At 48.6% G+C, this 13,767-nt stretch overlaps 1 protein-coding gene and 1 long non-coding RNA gene across 7 annotated transcripts in view; one reads left to right on the forward strand and one right to left on the reverse strand.

Moving 5' to 3' along the window:
- Nucleotides 1-13,767, forward strand: part of WASF3 (WASP family member 3) — a 133,223-nt gene that overhangs the window by 70,283 nt on the left and 49,173 nt on the right. For 2 of the 6 annotated variants that reach the window (XM_042987589.1, XM_042987539.1), the window contains exon 1: nucleotides 11,006-11,219. The exons of the other annotated variants lie outside the window; for them this stretch is intronic. The gene's annotated coding sequence lies outside the window, so the exon portion shown is untranslated. Of the gene's footprint in view, nucleotides 1-11,005; nucleotides 11,220-13,767 lie in introns of those variants that run through there. 6 annotated transcript variants of the gene reach the window in all.
- On the reverse strand, nucleotides 9,692-10,254 carry LOC122238886. The gene is made up of 2 exons (XR_006218074.1): nucleotides 10,164-10,254; nucleotides 9,692-9,826 (listed from the first exon to the last, which is right to left on the reverse strand). It is a non-coding gene; the product is annotated as an uncharacterized LOC122238886 (long non-coding RNA).

Here is a 13,767-nt window from a genome sequence, read left to right on the forward strand (position 1 = left end):
TAAACGGTTGTATCTATCGAGGCGTAATTGACATACGGTAAACTATGCACATTTAAAATGTACAGTCTGATAAGTTCTGACATGTGCACACACCCATGAAACCACCACCCCCAGCAAGAAAGTGAATCTACCATTACCCACACAACTCTCCTCGTGCCCCTGGTCATCCCTCCCTCCTGTCCGTCCCCAGCCTCCAGGCCACCACTGATCTGCTTTCTGTCACTGTAGGTTAGCTTGCGTTTCCTAGAACGTTATTGTGAAGGAAGAACACTCCTCCGTGTGTCTCCCGTATTATAAATTCCTCACCACAGCACCACCTCACTTCTGACGATAGACGTGTGGGTTTTCCACACATCAGGCAACTTGACCACAGCAGCTGGGTGTCCTGCAGTTTAACTCGTTTATTTCCCTGGAGACCGCATCGGATCCCGAAGATGAAAGGTTCTGTCCCACAAGACTCCCCCCCCCCCCCCCCCGCTCCCCCCATCTGCCCAATTTCAGTCTCAAGCCCAGAATGTTCCCTGTGCTTCCAACCGACTGACTGTAAGTTGGGGGTTCCCATGCCCCCACTTCTTGGGTTTTATTAATTAGCTTGAGTGGCTTATAGAACTCAGGACACCAGTTCACTTAGTAGATGACTAGTTTATTATGAGAGATATTCAAGGATGTGGTTGAACAGCCACAGGCCTGGCAGAACACAGGAGCTTCTGTCCTCATGGAGTTTGGGCTGTGCCACTCGCCAGTACATGAATGCATCCCGGCTCGCCGACCTGGAAGGTCGCTGGATCGTGTCCTTTTGGGTCTTTAGGGAGGTTGATTACCTAGGGACAGTTGGTTAAATCACTGGCTCCTGGTGACTGAACTCAAGCCTCTCCTTTTTCCCCAAAGCTAGGGTGGCTGGGACTGAAAGTTCTAACCCTCTAATCACATGGTTGGTTTCCCTGGCAACCGGCTCCCACCCTTCTGACAGTAGGAGTGTCTTTCCCAAAGTCACCTGGCGAGGTTGAGAGGGATTTGTTATGAATATCAAAATTACAGCTCTTCTGACTTAGGAAATTCCAAGGATTTTAGGAGCTCTGTACCAGAAATGAGGATGAAAACCAAATATAGATCTCTTACTATAAATCACAGTATCATAGGCCCCTGGGTGGCTCAGTCATTTAAGCATCCAACTCTTCTTTTTGGCTCGGGTTATGATCCCAGGGTCATGGGATCGAGCCCCATGTGGGACTCTGTGCTGACAGCATGGAGCCTGCTTGGGAGTTTCTCTCTCCCTCTCTCTCCCTCTCTCTCCCTCTCTCTCTCTGCCCCTCCCCGCCTCAAAATAAATAAACTTAAAAAAACATTTTTTATTTTATTTATTAACATTTTTTTTAATGTTTATTCATTTTTGAGAGAGAGAAATAGGGTGTGGGTGGGGGAGGGGTAGAGAGAGAGGGAGACACGGAATCCAAAGCAGGCTCCAGGCTCTGAGCCGTCAGCACAGAGTCCGACGTGGGGCTCAAACTCATGGACCGTGAGATCATGACCAGAGCCGAAGTCGGAGGCTTAACTGACGGAGCCACCCAGGTGACCCTAAAAAAAATGTTTTTTAAAAAAGATTCTCCCTCTGTCCTTCTCCCCCACTTGTGTACTCTCTCTCTAAAATAATAATAATAATAAAAAACATCACAATATCACAATTATGTAAATGGAATCGTATAGTATACACTCTTTTTTTCGGTCTTTTTTTATTTTTTAAGTTTATTTTTGAGGGAGAGAGACAGAGACAGAGACAGAGACAGAGTGGGGTGGGGAGGGACAGAGAGAGGGAGAAAGAACGCAGAGCCTGATGCGGGGCTCAAACTCAAGAACCGTGAGATCATGACCTGAGCCGAAATCAAGTCAGACACTTACCCGACTGAGCCCCCTGGGTGCCCCTGGTCTGGTTTTTATTCAGCACAATTATCTTGAGATTCATCCATGTTGTTACATGAATCACTACCTCATCCCGTGTTACTGCTGATTAGTAGAGGTTATTTATCTATTCGCTTGTTGGTGGATTTAGGGTGGTTTCTATTTTTGGATCATTTTGGCTACTACAAATAAAGCTGTATGAACATTCGTGTACAAATCTGCATGTGGGCGTTATGCTTTTATTTCTTTTGCATAAATACCTAGGAGTGTGTGTTTAACTTTCTAAGAACGTGGCAAACTTTTCAACAGTGATGGTGTTATTTTACGTTTTCTTCAGGGCTTGAGCGTTCCAGTCGCTCTGTATTCCTCCCAACAGTTGGTGTGGTTGGTCTTTTTGTTTTTTTTTTTAAGTTTATTTATTTATTTTGAGAGCATGCGAGCGAGCCCGAGCATGAGTGGGGGAGAGACAGAGGGAGAGAGAGAATCCCAAGCAGGCTCTGCCCTGCCAGTGCACGAGCCCCAAGTTGACCTCCATCTTACGAGCCGTGAGACCATGACCAAGAGTAGGATTCTTAATTGACTGAACCACCCAAGGGCCCCTTATTGCATATATTTTAAATCTAGATCTTTTTTTTTTTTTGTCATTTCTGGGGATTTGAAGCCTAAGGAGAAGCCTAGACTAGCTTAAGGAGAAGTTCTCACGTAGATTTGTTTTTCTTTCTTCAGTCGTCCCATTCAAATTATAATAGCTTTTGAAATGATTTCCTTTAAAGAGCTAATAACACCACACACACACACACACACACACACACACACACACATACACACACACACAAACACACACACACACACACACCCCCACCCTAGTTCTTACAAGTTTCTCATTTTGATTGAGAGATTCACTTAGTATTGCTAGGGCCTAAGAAACAACAGTAAGTTACCTGTAATCCCAAATCAAGGAATAGGAGATGGTCACTTTCTCTTGTCCCAAAGGTCCTGTTAAACTGGGAAGTTTTCCTTACCGTACCCACACACAACAGCATTTCCCTGCTTGTCCTTAGAGACTGGGTATATACTCATAGTCTCCTGCACACACCTTTCTGGCAGATGTCAAATGGGAGTTGAGTTACCAAGGTGTCATGCTGAATCATGCCCAGTAGAGGTGTAGGTAGAGTGCTTCCCTGGCCTGGGAAGTAGGATGGAACACAAATATCTGGGTTTCTGGAATAGTTAACCAAAAGCCAGTCCCGTTGTAAAAGCTCACGTATTTCGAAAATACAAAACAGAATAAGATCAGGACATCTGATGCTTTATGCATCAGCAACAAGGCAGCGTCAGGAGCTGAGGGACCAGACAAAACCCCCTGTTTAGAAAAAATACTACAATATCTTCCATAAATGGAGCCTTGGAAAGACCAGCTTCTTGCTTTCACGGTTGGAGTTGACCACTCGCAACAGGTGCGTGGTTCAGTGTTGGGAAGGTAGCAGGAAGGAGAGGGACTATGTTGAAGCATCATGTGAGAAGTCAAGGCTTACTTGCATACCAAGGCAGAGAATTTTTGCTGCCTTGCTGCCTTTATACACTGATAAAACACAGAAATGAAATAGTGTTGGCTTGTTGGTATATTTACAGATGGGGCTTATAGGAGGAAGGCTTGCAAATGGGAATGCGGTGGGCAGAGCACCAGCAAAGTCAGAGATTGAGCTAATTTCTCCTCTTCCTTGGCAAATGTCCACGATGTGGGAGAGTTGGGGTCTCTTGGTCTTGCTCTCTGACTGTAAAATGAAGAAGTTAGTCTAGATCTCCCAGGTTCCATTCATCCACCAAAAGTTTATTTTAATAAAGAGCCGGTTTTGTTGGGCTGGTCAAAACAGGGAAGGAAAATAGTGTCTGGCGAAAGCATCTTCGAGGTTCCTAGAGTAGTAACATGCATGGGGATAAATTTGTATGCACAACAAAGAAATAGAAGACAGGCGTAGGCTCCAATATAAAATATATTCTCTAGTCCCAGATATACTGAGTATCTGGTTGTATGGACGCCAGGGCCATTATGGACTTGGAAACAGAAGACATATTTTATTTTATTTTATTTTATTTTATTTTTTATTTTAATTATTTATTTTTAATTTTTTAATGTTTATTCTTGAGAGAGAGAGAGGGAGCGAGTGAGCACGCCAGCAGGGGAGGGGCAGAGAGAGAGGGAGACACGGAATCTGAAGCAGGCTCCGGGCTCAGAGCCGTCAGCACAGAGCCCGTTGTGGGGCTTTAACTCAGGAACTGCGAGATCATGACCTGAGCCAAAGTAAGCTACTTAACTGACTGAGCCACCCAGGCGCTCCTATTATTATTTTTAAATGTTTGTTTTTGAGAGAGAGAGAGAGAGAGCATGAGCAGGGGAAGGGTAGAGAGAGAGGGAGACACAGAATCTGAAGCAGGCTCCAGGCTCTGAGCTGTCAGCACAGGGCCCGACGCGGGGCTCGAACTCAGGAACCATGAGATCATGCTGAAGTTGGACACCCAATCGACTGAGCCACCCAGGTGCCCCAAGATGTATATGCTTTAAAAACATTTCATATCTAATAGGAACTTAGTAATTTATTTAAATAAAAAAAATCCAGACTAAAGAAGGACATAAAACAGAGCATAAGAATCAGTTCAGCTAAGTGTAGCTAAATAGAAATAAATGGTGGAAGGTTCTAGAACAGAGACTTTTTTTTTCCTTTTCTTTTTTTTTGGGGGGGGGGCACTCATCACTCTTCCCCACAATAACCAGGAAAGAAAAGAGAGGAGAGGGACCTAAGGATTTTTCTTAGTGATTGTTCTTTGCCAGGGTCCCCACTCTGTTCTCTATATTCTCACTTACGATAAATTGCTTTTTGTCACCTGTACTGGCTTTGAGGTTTCTCCCCGAAGCAGAGAAACTGCAAGACAGGAGCCAATGGGGAGAGCGTTGGGGGGGAGAAATCTCAACCTAGACATCTGATCTCTGCTTTTTCAGTGCGAACCAGGTATCAGCTTCCACCTGAAGTGTCTTTTGGTGCCTTTTTGTAGCCCACAAAAGGCAAAGGATCACTCTGTATCTCAGAATGTCCTCCAACAATAGGTACGGGACACACGTTTCAGGTACATCGTGTTATTCGGCAGACCTGGGTCTCCTGTTTCTCCCCGGATGCTTGCTTGTTGCGGCTGCTTGGCGGTTTTTAAAAATAATGCGATGCCTCCCACGGACCTGGAGTAAGACCTCTGTTCGTCCGCTAATGCTTGTTGAGTAGCGGCTCCTGCGTGCCGGGCATGGCGCTACAGGCCTGTGATGCGGGGCTCCCTCCTCCCCACCGCCCTGCTGCTGAATCCTACCAGTTGTGTTTAAATTTAGTTGCCCGGGTGTGAGAAATACCTATAACGTAGGGCTTGTCACACTGGGTTGTAACTTAATTTATATGCCTGGGTCTCTCACTAAACCATTAATTTTTTGAGGAAAGGGACTCTTATTTTCGTCTGTTCTTCGTATTCCCACTGGCTAAAGAATAATAAAAACGCACTAAAGGTCTAGAAGATAATGTCACAGGTTGGGAGTTGAGGAATCCTGGGCTCTTCCTTCGGCCTTGGGAATGTAACATTAGTGGGAAATGCCTTCGGGGACTGTCAGTAGGCAGGCAGCGTGCCGTGAAACGAGGGCGCACACACATGGCCCTTGCCCTTCGGAATCGACAGGGCCCGGTGGGCAGTGTTGGTGGGAGGTGAGAGCAGGGGCTTGGAAGCAGTGTGTCACTTAGTTCTGTACGAGCGTGGAGACAGGACCACTCCTGCTTAGATCGCTCTGGAGTACAAATCTCATACATACAAGTCAGCGTGATTGAAAAGCCAGACACGGGCGGCACGCACACGTTGAGTTTGGCGTGTGTGTATCGCCCGAACGGTGTGATTTGGCTCTGCGTCGCGTGGCACTGATTGCCTGGCACGCGGCAGTCAGAGCCAAGGTTACCGGCGCATCCAGAATAGAAAAGACAGAATCATTAACACCGTCAAGTTCTGCAGGCCGTGCGTGCTCTCAGAACTCCCAGGATTGTCTTTGTGGCTGCGGAGTGGAGAAGGGAACCTGTCACAAAGCCTGTTGGTTCAGTTTTGTACACTTAACTCTAACGCTCAGTAATACGGTTTTAAAATCTGTCCTAAAGACTTAATGCAGTTACTAGAAGTTACTCTGCATCCGGTCAGCCCTTCCTACGATTGTGGAATAAGCTGGGGAATGATCACAGTTGTGGGTTTCAGTTTAATTTATACTCCCCATGGCAGTATGTTCCACGCATGAAAGCTGTTGTCTGTACTCCTATGGTAGTGTTACTCCTTTGTTTCCAAAACAGTTTGCTCACTTTGGGGTCTGCACACACAGATACTTAGAGTACCCTCAGATGGTCACTCCTCAAGAATGTCCGTTTGCTTTCTTGTCCCTTTGTGAGTATAGTTAGCCGTTTCAAGTCTTAACAAAAGAGGAAGCTGATGTGTTCATCTTGTCCTTACCACGCTGCCAGAGAGTTTCTTTTCCAGTTACGATATAAAAAGTTGGAAATGAGCATTGCTTCCATCAGTAAGAGAGAGAAGCCAGATGATCTATAAAGTAATAACTTATCTTGAATTATAAAGAGTAGCAAGCCCTCCTGAGGAGAGCAGGACTCTTAAACTGTTTTGTGTTTTGCAGAGCATGGGACGGGGGGACAGGTGACCACCATCAAAGTGGCTAAAAGGAGCTCTTAAAGGTTGAGTGTGAGTGAACACATCCGTTCGAATAACCAGGAGCCTAGATACAAGGGGGGTTCACACTCGCAAGCTGTTTTCTGCAGGCCTCCACCAGGCACTGGTAAGAAAGAAGAGGGACTAGACAGGACCCCACTGGTGGTGCAGCCATACAGGGGATGGTCGTACTGGGGGACTGGTAGGCTGTAAGGTCCGTTATTCTGCTCCTTCTCTCCCTTGACACAGAAGTTGTTGGGAGGGCAGCAAAGCCCCCAGGACCCAGGTAAATGTGAACAGCCAGATGAAGAAGTACATGGGATGAGGTCTCGAAGGGTCCCAGGGACCAGAGCTTCCGTCCCCAATTCCCACAGAGTTGAGATTTGCCACCCTCCTGGTACATGAATGTGTTCACCAACCTGGGAGATCTCCACACCCCATAGTTTGGGGATTTTTAATGAGGTTTCATCACATAAGCATGATTGATTTCCATTTCCCTTCATTTCCAGTCCCTTTGCCTCCCCCATGAGGGGGAGGTGCAGAGAGACAGGAGGAAGAGAGAGAGTCCCAAACAGACTCCACGCTGTCAGACCAGAGCCCGAGGTGGGGCTGGATCCCGTGAACCCCATGAACCGTGCGATCATGACCTGAGTCAAAATCAAGAGTTGGAAACTTAACTGACTGAGGCATCCAGGCGCCCCTCCAGTATTTTCTCTGGATAATACTTTCTTTCTTTTCCTTTTGGATTTCCAATTACAAGTATGTTACACTACTGATATTGTTCCATACTTCTTGGGTGTTCTGTGGTATCCTCTGTGTTTGTGAAAGCTCATGCTTTCTCTCTCTCTCTCTCTCTCAAAGACATATTCTCTTTTTTGAATGTTTTTTTTAACGTTTTTACTTATTTTTGAGACAGAGAGAGACAGAGCATGAGCAGGGGAAGGGCAGAGAGAGAGGGAGACACAATCCAAAGCAGGCTCCAGGTTCTGAGCTGTCAGCACAGAGCCCAAAGTGGGGCTCGAACTCACAGACTGTGAGCCGAAGTCGGACGCTTAACCGACTGAGCCGCCCAGGCTCCCCAAACATAAATATTCTTTAAAAAGAACACCACTTAAAAAAAATACTTGAAGAGTTGCTGAGAATTATCCAAAATTGATGGAAGCAAAAAAAAAAAAAAATTAAATAAGGAAATACATACAAATCCAACAATTTCAGAGAGCAAGAAATGCGAACCCCCCCTCCAGTTCTATAAACACAAGAACCAAGCTGCTGAAATACCAAAGATAAACAGGAATATCTTAAAGGCAGCCATAGGGAGAATAAACATTACAAATGGAGGAGCAAAGATAATAGTGGAATAACATCTGTAAAGTACCAAAAGACAAAATAAAAAAGCCTAAATCTTGGCAACCCAAATTTCTATACCCATCAAAAATCTCTTTAAAAAAAAAAAAAAAAAAGGACCATGTGAAGACTTTTTAAGACAGACAGAAGCCGAGGGAATTTTTCTTTTTTTTTCTAGGAGATCAGCACTACAAGAAATGTTGAAATAAGTTCTTTAGGCAGAAGGAGTGCCTGATGGCAGTGTGGATCTACACAGAGAAACGAATAGACCCTGATATGGTGAAAAATGAGGGTGAACATGAACGTATCAGCATTGGAGAAAGAAGACAAAAATGCACCCTTCCGAGCTTACAGCCAATGTTCACACACAATGCACGATGTAGTTTAGTAGTAGTTGAAGGTAGGCCGTGATTACACATAGATCGTAAGACGGTAGGGAAACCACTTTAGAAAGGTTAAAAGTGAGTAAAAGCCAGTTATGGAGATGAGACATCAGAAAAATAATTATTAGAGGACAGAAAGATGGCAAAATGGAGCAAAATGCAGAACATAGAAGACCACTGGCAAGAAGGCTTAAATTCTACCTGATCATTACACTTGAAAGAAAGTACATGACCTAACCACACCAATTAAAAGACAGAAATCGTCATTTTGGACAGAAGCAAGACCAAACCGCATGCTGTCTCAAACCTACTGTAAAGACACGGAAAGGTTAAAATTGAAAGGAAGAACTTACATTGCATAAACACTGGTCAAAAGAAGGGATGACTGAAGTAGACTCTGGGACGGCGATCCAGCTCGGGGGTGAAGGGAACGTTACATAAGGACAGGGGGTTTATTTCACCAGGAAGACGTGATGATCTGAAATGTGTGTGTAGATTCAACAACAGACCTTCAAAATACATAAAAACTGATAGAACGCCAGGGAGAAATGGACAAATCTATTACTGTGGGCAGCCTCAAACCTCCTCTCAGGGATTCAGGGAACAAACGTACTAAGAATTAGTTAACAAAATAGAAGATCACAACATCATCCTCATCAGTCACCACAGCTGAACGCACGTCTGTTCGCCAAGACGTACGTGTGGAATGCTCACCAAGACAAATCATGCTTTGGGCCATAAGACACGTCTCAACAAATTTAGACAAGTCCATACAAATTATGTCTTCTGAATACGGTGAAATTAAACTGAAAATCGGTAACAGTAAGTGATCTGGAAAGATCCACCAGTGACTTAGATTGCTGAGATGACAGCTCATCCCGGGTGGTGTGGACGGGAATGGTTGGGAAAAGGGACACTACGAGAACTTCACACCGTTTTTAAACATTTGTTGAATTGCTTTTGTAACCTTTTTAGAAAAGACATTCCAATTAATCACTCTATAGGAAGACTTCAGAGTTTTATAATACGGAATTTCATTTTACGTATTTTTTTAAATATTTATTTTTGAAAGGGAGGGACAGAGAGAGCGAGCATGAGTGGGGGAAGGGCAGAGAGAGAGGGAGACACAGAATCCAAAGCAGGTTCCAGGCTGTGAGCTGTCAGCACAGAGCCCATCGTGGGGCTTGAACTCACGCGCTGTGAGATCATGACCTGGGCTGAAGTCGGACGCTTAACTGACTGAGCCACCCAGGCGCCCCAGTGTATGGAATTTTAAAAAAGAGGTTAGATAACTTATTGGAAGAGAGACAAGTTGCCTTTAAGTAGAAAGCACACTGATATTACTTGAAATTCTTTAATCATTTGACTTTAGTTAGAAGATTACCACTCCGGGAAGTGAAATGCCAGTGTTTGGACATTCAGCTGCCATAGTAAGTCAAGTTGCAGGAGAAATTCAGGTGGAGACTAATTGGACACTAAATAAAATTAGAGGGAAAAAATTAAGTCTCTTACTTTAGGAATGAATGTTAGATTAATATTAAAATTTAATAATACCATCAGTATGTTACTTTTTTTTTTTTGCCCAGCACACATTTTCATGTGAGCTGTAAGGAAGGCAGGGAAGGTGTAATCAGCACACACAGGGACTCAGGCTTAATTTGTTAATGCAATTCATAAATTGGAGTAAAGAATACGTTTTTGCTCTATATTCGACATTGTCTTCCCCATTGTTACCCACTTTACCCATATTATTCTCTGCTGGTCACCGATCCTTTCAGTTTTTCACTATAATTCTCCGATCGTTGTACTCACCCTTTCTCGTTCCACATTTGAGGACCACAATGGAGAGGGTTATAGGAACAGTGAAACGTGATGTGATACAGTGATGGAGAGGCTGGGGGGGGGGGGGTTAAGAGAGTCCTCATAGGAGACATCTACGAAGTGAAATTAGCCATGTGAGTTTCTGTGGACACGTACAGCTGCTGGGTAAAGTATAGCTGACTGTGTGTCTGTGAATTTATGTGTTGTTTTTTTTTTTTTTTTTTTTTAATCTTGCCTTGTTGGAAAGAACACATTGGCGGCCTGTCCACGGGTGTTAGAAGCCAAGGGGGTCGAGAGGGGAAAGGACACCAGAACAGGTGCTGGAGGCTAGGTTCTGATGCTGCCCATGGTACAGAAACGTGTGTCCGGCCAGCCTGAGGCAGCGAGCTGGAACTGGAGCCTCAAATGAACACTGTGATTTTCAGAGGGTTGTCAGATCCCTTAAAAATTGGGTGGAAGAACGGCTCGCCAGCCTTGAGAAATGGCTTGCCATCTGCCTGGGGCTCCAGAAATAAAAAACCCCAAGCTCTCGGTGAGAAATTAGAACCCTCGTCCTGTGCCAGGGTCTCTGTCAAAGCAAACACAAGGTTGCTGTGTCGGGAAACTCCTGAAACGAGGTGCGGAGAAGAAAGCCCCACCGTGAGGAACAAGTTAACGATGAGATAGATGCTCCAGGAAATCGGCAGGTGCGGCGCGCACACGCACGCGCACGCGCGCTGACCGAGCCCGCTAGGTAAGGTGGGTAATCAAGTACCCGGATCCTGCCGGAAGCAGACAACAAGATGCGTGTCGCCTGGCTTGCACGCGTGCTCCTCCCTGCCCTTTGTGTAAACGCAGCCCTTCCTCCTGGTCACAGTCGGCTTCCTGTGCCCCAAGGGGACTCTGGTCCCTGGCCCAAGGGGTCCGGGGTGCTGCCCGGAGCCAGAACCTGCAGTTCCCTGGGACCTTGACCGTGGCCCCTGCCGGAATGAGCCCTTCCTGGCCCTCCAGAGTCCAGCGGGCAGGGGCAGGAACGCAGAACCCCTCAGTGGGCTCTTGGCAGTGATGGTAAGTGGGTCGTGGCAGCTTCCGCCTCCTGGCTCCTGAACCCGCGTGCCCTTCTTAGGGACGCGGTGCCACAGAGCGGTCTTCGACCTCGCAGACCGCATCGTGAAGCGTGGCACCCATCCTGTCAGACCGTCTCTCGAGCTGGTGCTTCCGTGTGCTTTGAGAAGGCGGTTGCGGCACTCGGGGCGGGGGGGGCATCTGCATCTGGACGGTGTGGTGTGTGTTACCTACCACCCACCGTGTTGGGTCCAGTCCCGAGCCTCCCCGCTGTGAAGGGGGGCCCCTGGTCAGATGCGGCGACGGAGGCGATCCCATCGGGCAAATCTGATGCCGCGGCCTCGTGGATCTTGCCCCCTCGGTACTCCGCGCCTCTCCCGTGGGGGGCGGGAGGGGGGGGGGTTGACACGATCCAGGAGCCTTCCCACTGTGCCCGCTCCCCAGTGCCTGCCCCGTATGCTTGTATCCAGACTTCCTTGTCCCTGCTGCTCTCGTTCTTTTCCTTCTCGTCCCCTGACCACACAGCAGGCAGCCCAGGCATCTGGATTTTCAGCTCAGGCTCCGTCTCCTTTCCGCACGAAGTGGGGTGAACTGTCGTGTCGCACCTCCGCGTGCGGGAAGGTTTTCCTCTCCGGTGTCTTCAAGGGCAATCCCCAGTTGCTGCTGTAACAGAGCCATGGGCGCTCTTTGCTTTCGTCCCTGACGTCAGGCTGACCCGTCTGTCATCCAGGCTCGTGCCTGCCCCGCTCTGCCCGCTAGACGTACAAGTCGGCGTTTCGCCGGGGGCACGGGCATCGAGTGCGCCGGCAGCTGTGGTGGGGGACGTGGAGGAGGTCTGGACTTCCTGCTCGTGGGAGTCACTTGTGCCTTCCACGCTGGCTCACTCTGGGGAGTGCCCTTTCCATCCCCTGGTGGACCGGTTGACCTACAAACCCAGCTCACCGGTGGGGCGGGGGCGGGGGGGGGGGCCTTGGATGCTTCCGCCCTTGCTGTTGATGACCTCTACCAGGGCCTGGTAATGCACACGCCTGGAGCTGTTCTCAAAGGGCATATCATTCTCTGTTGTGACGGCGTGGCCTTACTTCAGAATCCCAGGGGGATACGCTTGATTCTCCATCTGGCGCTTGCCAGGGGCTCCTTACTGCACCTGTTCCCGCTACGGACCCCTCCGTACCATCCAGGGTCACTGGATCCTACGGCCTAAACATCCGGGCCGCTTGTGCCAAGCCCGGCCCTGCTGCAGAGAAAGCCTCTTGCTCTGGGCCCCACTCCCAGGTGGCAGCGGCTGTGCCACCCGGTCTGCGGGCCAGAGCAGCATCCCAGCTGCGTTGCCCCCACGACCCAGCCGAATGGGCGCTGCACTTCCTTCTTTGTGGATGTGTCTTTTACTCAGGAGGGGCTCTCCCAGCATGCCCCCAACTGCCACGCCCCTAGAAGCTTCACCAGAGTTGCCACATCCAGGGCCTTCCCACGCTTTGTCTTCCACGCTCCCCCCGAAGCTTGTGTCTCTGGGGCACAGCCACCCACCGCTTGCTGGTCCTCCCCGGGCTGCCTGATGTCAGTCTCCCCCGCCAGGCCCGGCACCAGTTCCCCCGTTGGCATGCGGGAAGGGACGTGTGCAGCCCGCGCGGGTCACCTGCCAGCCGTGGGGGCGAGGCCTGTGCGGCATCCCCCAGTGGTGTGCTGACCACTTCCAGAGGGAGCTGGGGGGTGGTGGGGAAGTGTTTGCGCCCAGCATCCTCATGGGCATCCGTCAGGAGTCCGTGTTCCTGTTCTCAGGATCCCTGAAAACCGCAGCCTGGATCTGCATACTAACAGGATGCTCTGACCGAGCATTCGAACATCTTGAGCTCCGTAGCTGTCACGCAGTCCAGTCCGCAGTTCCATTTCAGGTCACTACAGGTCACTGATGAGGACCGGTTTACACCCACCAGGAAGGCTCCGGTGTTCTCTCACTTAGCCATTAACGGCTTGTTAACAGCTTTCGGTCCCTCATTACCCTTACGCAGGCCATCAGTGCAGGCTAGCAGCCACGAGCCAACCCTGCTGTTGTTGTAGATGTTTTTTACCTTCTGGATCTTCCACGGGTCCACACTGTTACTCCTGTCGTGGCATTTCCCTCCACCGGACAGTTTCCAGGTCGCTTACGGCTCAGTCCCGTAGCAGGTGAACCACAGTCTTGTGGCAGGACTCTTCACGCCTGCCCTTTCAAGACGGCCGCCTCCTCTCCTGCACAGTGGTCTGTGCACGAGGCCCGTATCCCTGGATTACTACCCGTTTTTCTTAAACCACTCCCAGAGCCGCTCCTATCTGTCTGGGTCCCCGAGAGAAAGCCATCAAGATGGGGTCGTACCTGCGAGGGTTTGGTTACGGGAACTGTGGTGTGGAAGGAAAGAGAGGAGGCGAGAAGAGGCCGCAAGAGGCATCAGACCGGGATGCAAGCCTGACCCCCCGCCCAGTGAAGTGGGGGGTTGGGTAGGAGTGTCCTCTCCTCGTTGGCCGTGCATTCTGAGGATTGGGCAAAGCCTTGGGGTGTCCTTGTCTGCCTCTT

Source organism: Panthera tigris, chromosome A1 (genome assembly GCF_018350195.1).
Source record: "Panthera tigris isolate Pti1 chromosome A1, P.tigris_Pti1_mat1.1, whole genome shotgun sequence".
Taxonomy (NCBI): domain Eukaryota; kingdom Metazoa; phylum Chordata; class Mammalia; order Carnivora; family Felidae; genus Panthera; species Panthera tigris.